Raw genomic sequence first — 18,775 nt, 5'->3', positions numbered from 1 at the left:
GGCAGAGCACCTTTCACCAGTGAGCATTAGAATGAGTTGCTGGAGGGGATGTTTTTATGTCGAGTCAGGGGGTGGTGGAGGGGCAGGCCCTCTGTCAGTCTGGTGATTTGTTTTTATTATCCCCAGAGAGGAGAAGTGGGTATGTGTGTGGCAGGTGAAAAGGGCAGATCCTGTTTCAGTCTTAGACTGAACAGGATCCGCAGTTTTCAGCCTGTTCCTTTAAGAATCATTTGATTCATCAGCTGGGACTCTACCAAGGTTCTATAGACCCCTCTATGAGTGCGCCCAGTAAACTGGCTGGTTCCAAGAAGTATACCGCAGAGCTTTTGAAATAACTACTACGGTGAGAATTATTTGCCAGTTTTTGCAGCACCTTTCACAATAATTGTGTTAAGATTCGCCTCTGCATCCTTAAACACAAGATGGCTGCCATGGAAAACACTATGCTGAGGCATAGCTCACTTGGTGTTGCCAATACTTGGTACTGGACCCTGGCAAGAAGCCAGTTTTTTAAGTATCATTCCATGATCCTTTCTCCACTATTTTAAATGGCAGAGCACCTTTTGGCAGTTAGCATAAGAATGAGTCGCTGGAAGGGAGTTTTTTTGTGGGGTCGGGTGGTGTTTGGGGGTCAGGGCATCTTTCAGTCTGGCGGTTTGTTTTTATTAGGCCCAGAGAGGAGAAGTGGGCATGTGTGTGGCAGGTGAAAAGTGCTGATCCTCTTTCAGTCTTAGGGTGAAAGAGGATCAGCAGTTTTCAGCCCGTTTCTTTAAGAATCCTTTGATTCATCACCTGGCAATCTACCATGGTTCTCTGGACCCCTCAATGCGTGGGACCCTTTAACTGGATACTTCCAAGAATTATGCTGCAGAGCTTTTGAAATAACCACTACGTGGAGAATTATTTGCCAGTTTTTGCAGCACCTGTCACCATAATTGTGACAAGGTTCGTCTCTGCCTCCTTAAACCAAGCTGGCTGCCATGGACAAAACCATGCTGAGGCCTACCTCACTTGGTATTGCCTATACTTGGTACTGGAGCCTGGCAAGAAGCCAGTCTTTTAAGTATCATTCCACCAACCTTTTTCCATTGTTTTAAAAGGCAGAGCACCTTTTGCCAGTTAGCAAATGAGTTGCTGGAGGGCACGTTGTTGTGTGGGGTCAGGTGGTGTGTGAGGGGGCAGGCGCTCTGCCAGTCCAGTGTTTTTTTTTTTTAATCCTCAGAGAGGAGAAGTTGGCATGTGTGCAGCAGGTGAAAAGTGCGGATCCTGTTTTAGTCTTAGACTGAAACAGGATCCACATTTTCTGCCCGTTCCTTTAAGAATCATTTGACTCTTCTTCCGTGAATCCACCATGGTTCTCTATAACCCTCTATGCGTGGCCCCAGGTAACTAGCTGGTTCCAAGAAGTATGCCATAGAGCTTTTGAAATAACCACTACGTGGAGAATTATTTGCCAGTTTTTGCAGCACCTTTCACCATAATTGTGACAAGGTACTTCTCTGCCTCCTTAATCCCAAGATGGCTGCCAGGGAAAAAACTATGCTGAGGCCTAGCTCACTTGGTGTTGCCGATACTTGGTACGGGAGCGTGGAATAAAACCAGTCTTTCAAGTATCATTCCACCATCCTTTTTCCATTATTTTAAAAGGCATAGCACCGTTTGCCAGTTAGCATAAGAATGAGTCACTGGAGGGGACGTTTTTGTGTGGGGTCGTGTGGTGTGTGTGGGGGGGCAAGCCCTCTGTCAGTCCAGTGGTTTGTTTTTATTATGCCCAGAGAGGAGAAGTGGGCATGTGTGTGGCAGGTGAAAAGTGCGGATCCTGTTTCAGACTTAGACTGAAACAGGATCCGCACTTTTCAGCCCGTTCCTTTAAGACTCCTTTGATTCATTCTCAATGATGGTGGAATGGTGGTGACCTCCTGGATTCGTGCTCCTGGAGTGGAAGGCATGGGTCTCCCACTGCCCACAACCCTAGAGGTTCACTTCCCCACAAGAACGGTGGTGTGAATCCATGGAGAATCAGCGTGGGACAGAGAGAGAGAGCAAGAAAAGACTGAGGTGATTAGGGAAATAAATCACCAAAATCTGGAGAGTGCGGGATGGCCAATAGAGAAGGGAGCACGGGACAGCTGTACCCACCTCACCAGAGAGTGGGGTGGGTTCAGCCCCACAGGAAGGCATCTTGTTCCCCCTCTGACCTCCACACCCACTCAATTGAGGATCTGCCTGAAGTCGGTGCAGAATCGCCACGGGAGATGTGGGGCTCTGCAGAGAGGAGACATTGGCAGGAGGCATTTTGGACCCTGGAGTGCTGTGCGCAGCTGACGCACCTAGCAACTGTCTCCTATACGCGGGCGGTGGGGCTGCTTTGGTCCCGGCTCTAGCAGATGCCAAACTGCCTCGTATAGGTGGGCGGCTGGATTCTCCCGGTCCCCGGCTCCTCTGGCCTCTGCCGGTCCCTGAGCATTCAACCCCAGTGACAGTGATCTGCAGACGGGCGGCCGCCATTGTCGGGGTCCACAGCCTAAACGCTGAGGAGCGATTGGGTACCGGGCGGCTCCCTGGGCGGCTCCCTTCCCTAGTCCACGGACCCTGACTAGGAGCTCCACCTTTGTGTGAACACTGAGTGGTTCCCCAGTCACGAGAGAGTAGAGCGTGGACCTTGCAGACATTGGGGTGGGGCAGACCATCGCCCGCGGGAACTGCAGTGGCTGGGGCGTTGGGCGAATGAGGGCACCGCTCCGCTCTCCCTATCCACTGTCTTTCTCACAGAGAGAGACAGAAGCCACCTCGGGAGAGGAAGAGGGGCAGCCCCCCCAGCGGAGCTAGCAAAATCCTGAACAATATGTGAAGGGCTCCCCCTAGTGACAGAGGAGGCAGCTTACCTGGCACTCACAGTGTGCCCCTATCCAGACTAAAGCTGAAAGAAGGGATCTTAAGGATTCATTCAGATGGGAAGGGCTCAGCGAAGGAACTCTAGGAGTATAAAGAATCAAGCTGAAACCATGCCCTCAAAGAGGATTACTAGTTCTCCACCAATTAACACAAAGCAGATTCCAAATAGCAACATGTCACAGGAAGAATTTCAAACATGGATCATAAATACGCTGAACATTATGCAAGAAAAAATGGATAATCAACACAAAGAAACCACAAAAAAGATCCAGGACTTGGAAGAAAAATTCACCAAAGAAATTGAAATACTGAAGAAAAATCAAACTGAACTCCTGGAAATGAAAAATTTATTCAAGGAGCTACAAAACACAGTGGAAAGTCTCAAGAGCAGGGTAGATCAACAGAAGAAAGAATCTCAGAGATCGAAGATAACACTTTCCAATTAAATAAGGCAGTCACAGAGTTAAAACAAAGAAACATGAGAAATAATCATAGTCTACAAGAAATGTGGGATTATGTGAAGAAGCCTAACGTGAGAGTTATCGGCATTCCTGAGGGTGAAGAAGACAATAAGCAAGGGTTGAATAAAGTATCTGAAGATATAATTGAGGAAAATTTCCCAGGCCTTGCCAAATCTCTAGATACACAGGTTCAAGAAGCTCAAAGAACCTCTGAGAGATTCATACCAAATAGGAAGACACCACGTCATGTAGTTATCAGACTGACCAAAATATCCACTAACGAGGCCCTTCTTCAATCTGTAAGGAGAAAGAAACAAGTAACATACAAAGGAAAGCCCATCCGAATCACGCCAGATTTCTCAACTGAAACCTTACAAGCAAGAAGAGATTGGAGCCCCATTCTCACTCTTCTGAAACAGAATAATGCCCAGCCTAGAATCCTGTACCCAGATAAGCTCAGTTTTATATATGAAGGTGAAATTAAGACATTCTCAGATAAACAAAAACTCAGAGAATTCACCAAGACAAGAGCAGCTTTCCAAGAAGTATTCAAAACAGAGTTACACGTGGTCCAGCACAAGAAGGACCCTCGAATGTAACACTAATCAAGAGATAAATATGAAAACACAGTTATCATAATGGCTCAAGAGAGAAAACAGATCAATGAAATTCAACCCAACATGAGGAACAGCAATCTGTCTCGCTTATCAGTTCTCTCATTAAATGTGAATGGATTGAATTCCCCACTCAAGAGACATGGACTGGCCCAATGGATAAAAAAGATATAAGCCAAGTATCTGCTGTCTTCAGGAAACTCATCTAACCTGCAAGGATGCATTTAGACTGAAAATAAAAGGGTGGAAATCAATATTCCAAGCAAATGGAACCCAAAAGAAAGCTGGCGTGGCAGTTCTAATCTCCGATAACGTAGTTTTTAAATCAACAAAAGTAAAGAAAGACAAAGATGGTTACTATATACTGGTGAAGGGTACAATTCAACAAGAAGACATAACTATACTTAACATATATGCACCCGATCTAGGTGCACCCAGATTCATAAAGCAAACCCTACTTGATCTGAACCAAATGATAGATAACAACACTTTAGTAGCCAGAGATTTTAACACGCCACTGACAGTTCAAGACAGATCCTCCAAACAAAAAATAAACAAAGAAATATTGGACGTAAATAGAATGCTAGAACAAATGGGCCTGACTGACATCTACAGGACATTCTACCCAAATACCACTGAATATAAGTTCTTCTCATCAGCTCATGGGACATTCTCCAAGATTGACCATATCTTAGGACATAAAGAATGTCTTAAAAAATTTAAAAATATAGAAATAATACCATGCAGCTTCTCGGATCACAGTGGAATAAAAGTAACAATGAACCCTAACAGAAATCCTCATTTCTACTCAAAGTCATGGAAGCTAAATAACCTTCTCCTGAACAATCATTTTATAAATGAAGAAATCAAGTCAGAAATCAAAAGATTCTTTGAATTAAACGACAAAGGAGATACAACTTATCAAAATCTGTGGGACACAGCTAAAGCAGTCCTGAGAGGAAAATTTATTTCCATAAATGCCTATGCCAAAAAGACAGAAAACTTACAAACAGACAATCTAATGAATAGACTCAAAGAGCTGGAGAAGAAAGAAGAGACCAAACCCAAACCCAGCAGAAGGAAATTATTAAGATTAAATCAGAACTAAATGAAAAGGACCATAAGGGAGCATAAGGGAGATTAAACCAAACCATAACGGAGATTAATAAAACCAAAAGTTGGTTCTTTGAAAAAATAAACAAAATTGACACACTTCTGGCTAAACTAACCAAGAGCAGAAAAGAAAAATCTCTTATAACCTCGATCAGGAACACGAAAGGAGTAATCACGACTGATGCCACAGAGATACATGATATCATCTATGAATTCTACAAAAATCTTTATGCACACAAATTAGAAAACCTGGAGGAAATGGACAAATTCTTAGAAACACACAGCCTTCCCAGGCTCAACCAGGAAGAAATAGAATTCCTGAATAGACCGATATCTAGATCTGAAATTGAAACAGCAATAAAAAACCTTCCCAAAAAGAAAAGCCCTGGACCAGATGGGTTCACCCCTGAATTCTACCATACCTACAAAGAAGAACTGGTGCCCATCGTACATAAACTATTCTCCAATATAGAGAAGGATGGGATTCTCCCCAACACTTTTAACCAAGCCAACATAATCCTGATACCAAATCCAGGAAAGGATGCAACTAAAACAGAGAACTATAGACCAATTTCTCTTATGAATATAGATGCAAAAATTCTCAATAAAATTCTAACAAATCGAATCCAAGTGCTTATCAAAAAAATAATCCATCACGACCAAGTGGGCTTCATCCCAGAGATGCAGGGATGGTTTGACATATGGGAATGTAATTCATCACATAAATAGAAGCAAAAATAAAGATCAGATGATCCTCTCAATAGATGCAGAGAAAGCATTTGACAAAATTCAACACCCTTTTATGATAAGAACACTTAACAAAATAGGCATAGATGGGGCCTATATAAAAATGATACAAGCCATATACGACAAACCCTCAGCCAACATCATACTGAATGGGGAAAAACTGAAAGCATTCCCACTTCAAACTGGAACCAGACAAGGCTTACCACTGTCCCCATTACTTTTCTACATAGTATTGGAAGTCCTTGCAAGAGCTATCAGGCAAGAGAGCAGAATCAAGGGAGTTGAAATAGGGACAGAAGAGATCAAACTCTCACTCTTTGCTGATGATATGATGTTATATCTATAAAACCCCAAGGTTTCAACCAAGAGACTCCTGGAATTGATCAATGAATTCAGTAAAGTCTCAGGATACAAAATCAATACACACAAATCAGAGGCATTCATATATGCCAATAACAGTCAAATGGAAAACCAAATTAAGGACTCAATACCCTTCAAAATAGCAACAAAGAAAATAAAATACCTAGGAATTTATTTAACTAAGGAGGTAAAGGACCTCTATAGGGAGAACTATGAAACACTGAGGAAGGAAATTGCAGAACATGTAAATAGGTGGAAAACCATACCATGCTCATGGATCGGTAGAATCAACATTGTTAAAATGTCTATACTGCCCAAAGTTATCTACAGATTCAATGCAATCCTTATTAAATTACCAACATCTTTTTTCACAGACATAGAAAAACTAATTTTACGCTTTGTATGGAACCAGGGAAGACCCCGTTTAGCAAAAGCAATCTTAAACAACAAAAACAAAATGGGAAGTATTAATTTGCCAGACTTCAAACTATACTACAAGGCTGTGGTTCTTAAAACAGCCTGGTACTGGCACAAGTGCAGGGACACAGACCAGTGGAACAGAACAGAAAATCCCAATATAAAACCATCCTCATATAGCCATCTAATCTTTGACAAAGCAGACAAAAACATACTCTGGGGAAAAGATTCCTTATTTAATAAATGGTGCTGGGAAAACTGGATATCCACATGTAGAAGACTAAAACAGGACACATAACTCTCACCCCTCACAAAAATCAAATCACAGTGGTTAACAGACTTAAACCTAAGGTCAGAAACTATTAGAATTCTAGAAGAAAATGTAGGAAAGACTCTTACAGACATTGGCCTAGGCAAAGAATTTATGAAGAAGACCCCTAAAGCAATCACAGCAACAACAAAAATAAATAAATGGGACCTGATCAAATTAAAAAGCTTCTGCACAGCCAAAGAAACAGTCACGAGAGTAAATGGACAACCTACAGAATGGGAAAAAATTTTCGCATACTACACATCAGATAAAGGACTGATAACAAGAATCTATTTAGAACTCAGGAAAATCAGTAAGAAAAAATCAAACAACCCTATCAAAAAGTGGGCAAAGGACATAAATAGAAATTTTTCAAAAGAAGATATAAAAATGGCTAACAAACATATGAAAAAGTGTTCAACATCTCTAATCATCAGGGAAATGCAAATCAAAACCACAATGAGATATCACTTAACTCCAGTGGGAATGGCCTTTATCAAAAAGTCCCAAAACTATACATGTTGGTGTGGGTGTGGGGAGATAGGTACATTCATACACTGCTGGTGGGACTGTAAACTAGTGCAGCCCCTGTGGAAAGCAATGTGGAGATACCTTAAACAGATTCAAGTAGACCTACCATTCGATCCAGCAATTCCATTATTGGACATCTACCCAGAAGAACAAAAGTCATTCTATAAAAAAGACACCTGCACCTGAATGATTATAGCAGCACAATTCACAATCACAAAGATGTGGAAACAACCCAAATGCCCATCAATTCATGAATGGATTAGCAAAATGTGGTATATGTATACCATGGAATATTACTCAGCTATTAGAAATAATGGCGATATGGCATCTCTTTGGTTCTCCTGGAGAGAGCTGGATCCCATTCTATTAAGTGAAGTATCCCAAGAATGGAAAAATAAGCACCACATGTACTCACCAGCAAATTGGTTTCCCTGAGTGCACATTTGGGAACAACACCAATTGGGTATCGGACAGAGGTTGGGGCCGGGTGGAAGGGATGGGTGTATACCTACTTGATGAATGTGATGTGCACTGCCTGGGGAATGGACACCCTTCAAGTTCTAACTGGGGGGGATGGGGTGGGGGAGAGGAGGGGTGCACACCTACATGATGAATGTGATGTGCACTGACTAGGGAATGGACAAAATTGAAGCTCAGAATCGGGGGAAAGGGGAGGCATGGGGAATGTATATAGCCTGATCTTTTGTACCCCCATAATGAGCTAACAAACAAACAAACAAACAAAAAAGAATCGTTTGATTCATCAGCTGGGAATACACCATGGTTCTTTAAAGACCTCTATGCGTGGGCCCAGGTAACTGGCTAGTTCCAAGAAGTATGCCACAGAGCTTTTGAAATAACCACTACGTTGAGAATTATTTGCTAGTTTTTGCACCACCTTTCACCATAATTGTGATAAGGTTCGTCCGTGCCTCCTTCAACCCAAGATGGCTGGGGCGGACAAAACTATGCTGAGGCCTAGTTCACTTGGTGTTGCCGATAGTTGGTACTGGAGCCTGGCAAGAAGCCATGCTATTAAGAGTCATTCCACCATCCTTTCTCCATCATTTTAAAAGGCAGAACACCTTTCTCCAGTTATCATAAGAATGAGTTGCTGGAGGGGACGTTTTTGAGTGGGGTCGGGTGGTGCGTTGAGGGGAAGGCTCTCTGTCTGTCTGGTGGTTTGTCTTTATTATGCCCAAAGAGGAGAGGTGGGCATGTGTGTGGCAGGTGAAAAGTACGGATCCTGTTTCAGTCTTAGACTGAAACAGGATCCGCACTTTTCAGCCAGTTCCTTTACGAATCCTTTGATTCATCAGCTGGGAATCCACCATGGCTGTCGAGACCCCTCTATGTGTGGGCCCAGGTAACTGGCTAGTTCCAAGATGTATGCCATAGAGCTTTTGAAATAACCACTACGTTGAGAATTGTTTGCCAGTTTTTGCAGCACCTTTGACCATAATTGTGATAAGGTTCATCTGTGCCTCCTTAAACCCAAGCAGGCTGCCACGGACAAAACTATGCTGAGGCCTAGCTCCCTTGGTGTACCGATACATTTTACTGGAGCCTGGCAAGAAGCCATTTTTTTTAAGTACAATTCCACCGTCTTTTCTCCATTATTTTAAAAGGCAGTGCACCTTTAGCCAGTTAGCATAAAGATGAGTCACTGGAGCGGCTTTTTGTGTGGGGTTGGGTGTGTGTGGGAGGGCAGGCCCTCTGTCAGTCCGGTGGTTTGTTTTTATTATTCCCAGAGAGGAGAAGCGGGCATGTATGTGGCAGGTGAAAACTTTGGATCCTGTTTCAGTCTGAAACAGTATCTCCGCTTTTGAGCCTGTTCCTTTTGGAATCCTTTAATTCATCAGTTGGGAATCCGCCATGGTTCTCTAGACCTCCCTGAGCGTGGGCCCAGGTAACTGGCTAGTTCCAAGAAGTATGCCGCAGAGCTTTGGAAATAACCACTACATTGAGTATTATTTGCCAGTTTTTGCAGCAACTTTCACAATGATTGTGAAAAGGTTAGGCAGTGCATCCTGAAACCCAAGCTGGCTTCCACAGAAAAAACTACGGTTAGGCCAATCTCCCTTGGAGTTGCCGATAATTGGTACTGGTCCGTGGCAAGAAGCCATTTCTTTAAGTATCATTCCACCTTCCGTTCACAACCATTTTAAAAGGCAGAGCACCTATTGCCATTTAGCTTAAGGATGAGTCGCTGGAGGAAACGTTTTTGTGTGGGGTGGGAGAGGCAGAGCCAGGCCCTCTGTCAGTCCAGTGGTTTGTTTTTATTATCCCCGGAGAGGAGAAGTGGACATGTGTGTGGCAAGTGAAAAGTGTGGATCCTGTTTCAGTCTTAGACTGATACAGGATCGGCACTTTTCATCCTGTTCCTTTAAGAATCCTTTGCTTCATCAGCTGGGAATCCACCATAGTTCTCTACACCCCACTATGTGTGGGCCCACTTAACAGGCTAGTTCAAAGAAGTATGCCACAGAGCATTTGAAATAACCACTACCATGGAAATTATTTGCCAGCTTTTCCAGCACTTTTACCATAATTTTGATAAGGTTCATTTGTGCTTCCTTAAACCCTAGATGGCTTCCATGGACAAACCTATACTGAGGGTTCTCTCGCTTGGTGTTGCCAATACTTGGTACGGGAGTCTGACAAGAATCCAGTCTTTTAATTATCATTGCACCATCCTTTCTCCCTTATATTAAAAGGTGAGCAACTTTCGGCAGTTAGCATAAGGATGAGTCAACGGAGGGGATGTTTTTGGGTGGGATCGGGGTGGTTTGGGGGACAGTCCCTCTGTCAGTCTGGTTGTTTGTGTTTATTATGCCCAGACAGGGAAGTGGATATATTTGTGGCAGGTGAAATGTGCGGATCCTGTTTCAGTTAGACTGAAACAGTATCCGCACTTTTCAGCTGGTTCCATTAAAAATCCTTTGATTCATCAGCTGGGAATCCACCATGGTTCCTTAGAACCCTCCATGCATGGGCCCATGAACTGGCCTGTACCAAGATGTATGCTGCACAGCTTTTGAGATAAACACTACGTGTAGAATTATTTGCCAGTTTCTGCAGCACATATCACCATAATTGTGATAAGGATCGTCTGTGCCTCCTTAAACACAAGATGGCTGCCACGGAGAAAACTATGCTGAGGCCTAGGTCACTTGGATTTCACGACACTTGTTACTGGAGGCTGGAAGGAGGCCATTCTTTTAAGTATCATTCCACCATACTTTCCCCATTATTTTAAAATGCACAGAAACCTTTGCAAGTTAGCATAATAATTAGTAGCTGGAGGGGACATTTTTATTTGTGGGGTCGGTGTGGGTGGGGGGCGCAGGCCCTCTGTCAGTTCGCTGGATTGTTTTTATTTTCCCCAGACCGGAGAAGTGGGCATGTGTGTGGCAGGTGAAAAGTTCGGATCCCGTTTCTGTCTTAGACTGAAACAGAAACCGCACTTTTCACCCCGTTCCATTAAGAATCCCTTGCTTCATCAGCTGGGAATCCACCATGGGCCTCTAGACTGCTCTATGCGTGGGCCCAGTTAACTGGCTAGTTCAAAGAATTATGCCGCAGAGCTTTTCAAGTAACCACTACCATGAGAATTACTTGACCGCTTTTGCAGCACCTTTCACCATAATTGTGATAAGGTTCATCTGTGCCTCCTTAAACCCAAGATGGCTGCCAGGGACAAACGTGTGCTGAGGCCTAGGTGACTTGCTGTTGCGAATACTTGGTATGGGAGTCTGGCAATAAGCCAGTCTTTTAGGTATAATTCCACCATTCTATCTCCATTATTTTAAAAGGCAGAGGACGTATTGCCAGATAGCATAAGGATCAGTCGCTGGAGGGCACGATTTTGTGTGGGGTGGTGGGGGGCGGGGGCAGGCCATCTGTCAATCCGATGGGTTGTTTTTGTTATCCCTAGAGAGGAGAAGTGGGCATGTGTGTTGCAGGCAAAAAGTCAGAATCCTGTTTCAGTCAGGATCTGCACTTTTCAGCCTGTTCCTTTAAGAATCCTTAGATTCATCACCTTGGAATCCACCATGGTTCTCTAGACCCCTCTATGTGTGGGCCCAGGTAACTGGCTTCTTCCAAGAAGTATGCCACAGAGCTTTTGAATTAAACAGTACGTTGAGAATTATTTGCCGGGTTTTCAGCACGTTTCACCATAATTATGATAAAGTTTGTATGTGCCTCCTTAAACCCAACATGGCTGCCACGGGCATAACTATGCTGAGGCGTAGCTGACTTGGTGTTGCCTATTTTTGTTAGTGGAGACTGACAAGAAGCCATTCTTCTAAGTATCACTCCACCGTCCTTTCTCCATTGTTTAAAAATGCAGGGAAATTTTGCAAGTTAGCATAATAATTAGTAGCTGGAGGGGAATTTTTTTTGGGGGGATCTGCGTGGGTGGAAGGGGGGCAGGCCCTTTGTCAGTTCGCTGGTTTGTTTTTAGTATCCCCAGAGAGGAAAAGTGGGCATGTGTGTGGCAGGTGAAAAGTGTGCGTCCTGTTTCAGTCTTAGACAGACACAGGATCTGCACTTTTCACCCCGTTCCATTAAGAATCCTTTGCTTCATCAGCTGGGAATCCACCATGGTTCTCTAGACCCCTCTTTTAGTGCACACAGAAAACTGCCTGGTTCCAAGAAGTTTTCCTCAGAGCTTTTGAAATAACCACTACTATGGAAATTATTTGCCAGCTTTTCCAGCACTTTTACCATAATTTTGATAAGGTTCATCTGTGCTTCCTAAAACCCTAGATGGCAGCCACGGACAAACCTATGCTGACACCTAGGTCACTTCCTGTTGCCAATAATTGGTATGGGAGTCTGGCAAAAGGCCAGTATTTTAAGTATAATTCCACCATCCTATCTTCATTATTTTAAAACGCAGAGGACCTTTCGCCAGATAGCATAAGGATGAGTCGCTGGAGGGGACCTTTTTGTGTACAGTGTTGGGGGGCGGGGGAGGACATCTGTCAATCGGATTGATTGTTTTTATTATCCCTAGAGAGGAGAAGTGGGCATGTGTGTTGCAGGCAAAAAGTGCATATAGTGTTTCAGTCTCAGACTGAAACAGGATCCGCACTTTTCAGCCTGTTCCTTTAAGAATCCTTTGATTCATCACCTGGGAATCCATCATGGTTCTCTAGACCCCTCTATGCGTGGGCCCAGAAAACTGCCGGGTTCCAAGAAGTATTCCACAGAGCTTTTGAAAAAACCACTACGTTGAGAATTATTTGCCAGGTTTTGCAGCACCTTTCATCATAATTGTCATAAGGTTCGTCTCGAGATGGCTGCCATGGACAAAACTATGCTGAGGCCGAGCTCACTTTGTGTGGCCGATCCTTGGTACTGGAGACTGGAAAGAATACATTCTTTTAAGTATCATTTCACCATCCTTCTCCACTATTTTAAAAGTCAGAGCACCTTTTGGCAGTTAGAATAACAAGGAGTCGCTGGACGGGAAGTTTTTATGTGGGGTCTGGGGGCTGGTGCGGCAAGCCCTCCGCCAGTTCTGTGGTTTCTTTTTATTATCCCCAGAGAGGAGAAGTGGGCATGTGTTTGGCAGGTGAAAAGTGCAGATCCTGTTTCAGAGTATGAAACAGGATCCGCATGTTCATCCTGTTCCTTTAAGAATCCTTTGCTTCATCAGCTGGGAATCCACCATAGTTCTCTACACCGCACTATGCGTGGGCCCAGTTAACTGGCTAGTTCAAAGAAGTATGCCGCAGAGCTTTTGAAATAACCACTACCATGAGAATTATTTAACAGCTTTCACAGCACCTTTTATTATAATTGTTATAAGGTTCATCTGTGTCTCCTTAAACCCAAGATGGCTGCCATGGACAAACCTATGCTGAGGCCTACGTCACTTGCTGTTGCCAATACTTGGTATGGGAATCTGGCAATAAGCCAGTCTTTTAGGTATAATTCTACCATCCTATCTCCAGTTTTTTAAAAGGCTTATGACCTTTCACCAGATAGCATAAGGACGAGTCGCTGGAGCAGACTATTTTGTGTGGGGTGGTGGGGGCCGGGGGCAGGGCATCTGTAAATCCGATGGGCTGTTTTTGTTATCCCTAGAGATGAGAAGGGCGAATGTGTGTTGCAGGCAAAATGTGCGGATCCTGTTTCACACTTAGACTGAAACAGGATCTGCACTTCTGAGCCTGTTCCTTTAAGAATCCTTTGATTCATCACCTGGGAATCCACCATGGTTCTCTAGACCTCTCTTTGCATGGGCACGGGTAACTGGCTTGTTCCAAGAAGTATGCGACAGAGCTTTTGAATTAACCAGTACTTTTAGAATTGTCAGGTTTTTAGCATGTTTAACCGTAATTGTGATAACGTTTGAATGTGCCTCCTTAAACCCAAGATGGCTGTCACGGATATAAATATGCTGAGGCATAGCTGACTTGTTGATGCCTATTTTTGTTAGTGGAGACTAACAAGAAGACATTCTTCTAAGTATCATCCCACCATCATTTTCCATTGCGTAAAAATGGAGGGAAATTTTGCAAGTTAGTATTATAATTAGATGTAGGGTACGTATTTTTTTTTCTTTTTTTGTGGGGTAGGAGTGGATGGGCGTTTCAGGCCCTCTGTGAGTTCGCTGGTTTTCTTTTATTATCCCCAGAGAGGACAAGTGGGCATGTGTTTGGCAGGTGAAAAGTGTGGATTCTATTTCAGAGAATTAAACAGGATCCACATGGTCATCCCATTCCTTTAAGAATCCTTTGCTTCATCAGCTAGGAATCCACCATGGTTCTATATACTCCTCTATGCGTTGGCACAGGTAACTGGCTTCTTCCAAGAAGTATGCCGCAGAGCTTTTCAATTAACCAGTACGTTGAAAATTATTTGCAGGTTTTCAGCATTTCACCCTAATTGTAATAACGTTTGTATGTGCCTCCTGAAACCCAAGATGGCTGCCATGGACATAAGTATGCTGAGGTGTAGCCGACTTGGTGTTGCCTATTTTTGTCAGCGGAGACTAACAAGAAGCCATTCTAAGTATAAGCCCACCGTCATTTTTCCATTGTTAAAAAATGTAGGGAAATTTTGCAAGTTAGCTTTATAATTAGTAGCTGGAGGGTACGTTTGTTTTTTTTTTTTCGTCGGGTCGGTGTCGATGGGGGGGTCAGGCCCTCTATAAATTTGCTGGTTTGTTTTTATTATCCCCAGAGAGGGGAAGTCGGCATTTGATGGCAGCTCAAAAGTGCGGATACTCTTTCAGAGAATTAAACAGCATTCGCATGGTCATCCCGTTCCTTTAAGAATCCTGGAAGGGTGCGGTGGCTCACGCCTTAATCCTAGCACTCTGGGAGGCCGAGGCGGGTGGATCGCTCGAGGTCAGGAGTTCGAGACCAGCCTGAGCAAGAGCGAGACCCCGTCTCTACTAAAAATAGAAAGACATTATATGGACAACTAAAAATCTATATAGAAAAAATTAGCCGGGCATAGTGGTGCATGCCTGTAGTCCCAGCTACTCGGGAGGCTGAGGCAGTAGGATCGTTTAAGCTGAGGAGTCTGAGGTTGCTGTGACCTAAGCTGACGCCACGGCACTCACTCTAGCCTGGGCAACAAATTGAGACTCTGTCTCAAAAAAAAAAAAAAAAAAAAGAATCCTTTGCTTCATCAGCTGGGAATCCACCATGGTTCTATACACTCCTCTATGCGTGGGCACAGGTACCTGGCTTATTCCAAGAAGTATGCCGCAGAGCTTTTCAATTAACCACTACGTTGAAAATTATTTGCAGGTTTTCAGCGTTTCACCATAATTGTGATAAGGTTTGTATGTGCCTGCTGAAACCCAAGATGGCTGCCACGGACATAACTATGCTGAGGCGTAGCTCACTTGGTGTTTCCTATTTTTGTCAGTGGAGACTGACAAGAGGCCATTCTTTTAAGTATAATCCCACCATAATTTTTCCATTGTTTAAAAATGCAGGGAAATTGTGCAAGTTAGCATTATAATTAGTAGCTGGAGGGTACTTTTTTTTTTTTTTTGTGGTGTCGGTGTGGATGGGGGTGCAAGGCCCTCTAGATGTTCGCTGGTTTCTTTTTATTATCCCCAGAGAGGAGAAGTGGGCATGTTGTTGGCAGGTGAAAAGTGCGGACTCTGTTTCAAAGAATTAAACAGGATCCGCATGGTCATCCGCTTCCTTTAAGAATCCTTTGTTTCATCAGCTGGGAAACCACCATGGTTCTATATACTCCCGTATGGGTGGGCACAGGTGACTGGCTTGTTCCAAGAAATATGCCACAGAGGTTTTCAAATAAAAAGTACATTGAAAATTATTTGCAGGTGTTCAGCGTTTCATCATAATTGCGACAACGTTTGTATGTGCCTTGAAACCCAAGATGGCTGCCACAGACATAACTATGCCGAGGCGTAGCTGACTTGGTTTTGCCGATTTTTGTTAGCGGAGACTGACAAGAAGCCATTCTTCTAAGTATCATGCCGCCATCATTTTTCCGTTGGTTAAAAATGAAGGGAAATTTTGGAACTTAGCATTATAATTAGTAGCTGGAGGGTACGGGTTTTTTTTTGTGTGTGGTCGATGTGGATGGGGGGGGTCAGGCCCTCTGTCAGTTCGCTGGTTAGTTTTTATTATCCCCAGAGAGGAGAAGTGGGCATGTGTTTGGCAGGTTAAAAGAGCGGATTCTGTTTCAGAGAATTAACGATGATCCCCATGGTCATCCCGTTCTTTAATAATCCTTTACTTCATCAGCTGGAAATCCACCATGGTTCTATATACTCCTCTTTGCGTGGGAACAGGTAACTGGCTTGTTCCAAGAAGTATGTCGCAGAGCTTTTCAATTAACCGGTACGTTGAAAATTATTTGCAGGTGTTCAGCGTTTCACCATAATTGTGATAACGTTTGTTTCTGCCTCCTGAAACCCAAGAAGGCTGCGACGGACATAACTATGCTGAGGCGTAGCTGACTTGGTTTTGCCTATTTTTGTTAGTGGAGACTGACAAGAAGCCATTCTTCTAAGTATCATCCCACCATCATTTTTCCATTGTTTAAAAATGCAGGAAAATTTTGCAAGTTAGCATTATAATTAGTAGCTGGAGGCTACGGTGTTTTTTTTTTTTTTCCTGTGGGTTTGGTGTGGATGTGTTGGTCAGGACCTCTGTCAGTTCGCTGGTTTGTTTTTATTTTCCCCAGACAGGAGAAGTAGGTATTATTATGGCAGGTGAAAACTGCGGATCTGTTTCAGAGAATTAAACAGGATCCGCATGGTAATCCCGTTCCTTTAAGAATCCTTTGCTTCATGAGCTGGGAATCCACCATGGTTCTATATACTTCTCTATGCGTGGGCACAGGAAAGTGGCTTGTTCCAAGAAGTATGCCTCAGAGCTTTTCAATTAACCAGTATGTTGAAAATCCTTTGCAGGTTTTCAGTGTTTCACCATAATTGTGATAACGTGTGTATGTGCCTACTGAAACCAAATATGGCTGCTACGGACATAACTATGCTGAGGCGTAGCTGACTTGGTGTTGCCTATTTTTGTCAGTGGAGACTGACAAGAAGCCATTCTTCTAAGTATCATCCCACCATCATTTCTCCATTGTTTAAAAATGCAGGGAAATATTGCAAATTGACATTATAATTAGTAGCTGGAGGGTACTTTTTTTTTTGTGGGGTCGGTCAGGATGGGTGTTCAGGCCCTCTGTCAGATCGCTGGTTTGTTTTTATTATCCCCAGAGAAGAGTAGTGGGCATGTGTTTGGCAGGTGAAAAGTGCGGATTCTGTTACAGAGAATTAAACAGGATCCGCAGGTCATCTCATTCCTTTAAGAATCCTTTGCTTCATCAGCTGGGATTCCACCATGTTTCTATATACTCCTCAATGCGTGGGCACAGGTACCTGGCTTGTTCCAAGAAGTATGCTGGAGAGTTTTCAAATTAACCAGTACGTTGAACATTATTTGCGGGTTTTCAGCGTTTCACCATAATTTTGATAACTTTTGTATGTACCTCCTGAAACCCAAGAAGGCTGCGACGGACATAACTATGCTGAGGAGTAGCTGACTTGGTGTTGCCTATTTTTGTTAGTGGAGACAGACAAGAAGCCATTCTTCTAAGTATCATCCCACCACCATTTTTCCATTGTTTTAAAAGGCAGGAAATTTTGCAAGTTAGCATTATAATTAGTAGCTGGAGGGTACGGTTTTTTTTGTGTGTGTGGTCGATGTGGATGGGGGGGTCAGGCCCTCTGTCAGTTCGCTGGTTAGTTTTTATCATCCCCAGAGAGGAGAAGTGGGCATGTGTTTGGCAGGTGGAAAGGGCGGATTCTGTTTCAGAGAATTAATGATGATCCCCATGGTCATCCCGTTCCTTTAATAATCCTTTACTTCATCAGCTGGAAATCCACCATGGTTCTATATACTCTTCTTTGCGTGGGAACAGGTAACTGGCTTGTTGCAAGAAGTATGCCGCAGAGCTTTTCAATTAACCACTACGTTGAAAATGATTTGCAGGTGTTCAGCGTTTCACCATAATTTTGATAACTTTTGTATGTGCCTCCTGAAACTCAAGAAGGCTGCGACGGACATAACTATGCTGAGGAGTAGCTGACTTTGTGTTGCCTATTTTTGTTAGTGGAGACTGACAAGAAGCCATTCTTCTAAGTATCATCTCACCACCATTTTTCCATTGTTTAAAAATGCAGGAAAATTTTGCAAGGAAGCATTATAATTAGTAGCTGGAGGCTACGGTGTTTTTTTTTTTTTTTCCTGTGGGGTCGGTGTGGATGTGTTGGTCAGGCCCTCTGTCAGTTCGCTGGTTTGTTTTTATTATCCCCAGAGAGGAGAAGTGGGTATAAGTATGGCAGGTGAAAACTGCGGATCTGTTTCACAGAATTAAACAGGATCCGCATGGTCATCCCGTTCCTTTAAGAATCCTTTGCTTCATGAGCTGGGAATCCACCATGGTTCTATATACTTCTCTATGCGTGGGCACAGGAAACTGGCTTGTTCCAAGAAGTATGCCTCAGAGCTTTTCAATTAACCAGTATGTTGAAAATCCTTTGCAGGTTTTCAGCGTTTCACCATAATTGTGATAACGTGTGTATGTGCCTACTGAAACCAAATATGGCTGCTACGGACATAACTATGCTGAGGCGTAGCTGACTTGGTGTTGCCTATTTTTGTCAGTGGAGACTGACAAGAAGCCATTCTTCTAAGTATCATTCCACCATCATTTCTCCATTGTTTAAAAATGCAGGGAAATTTTGCAAATTGGCATTATAATTAGTAGCTGGAGGGTACTTTTTTTTTTTGTGGGGTCGGTCAGGATGG

The sequence above is a fragment of the Eulemur rufifrons genome, chromosome 25 (genome assembly GCF_041146395.1).
Source record: "Eulemur rufifrons isolate Redbay chromosome 25, OSU_ERuf_1, whole genome shotgun sequence".
Lineage (NCBI taxonomy): Eukaryota > Metazoa > Chordata > Mammalia > Primates > Lemuridae > Eulemur > Eulemur rufifrons.
This window is presented reverse-complemented; position numbering follows the sequence as displayed.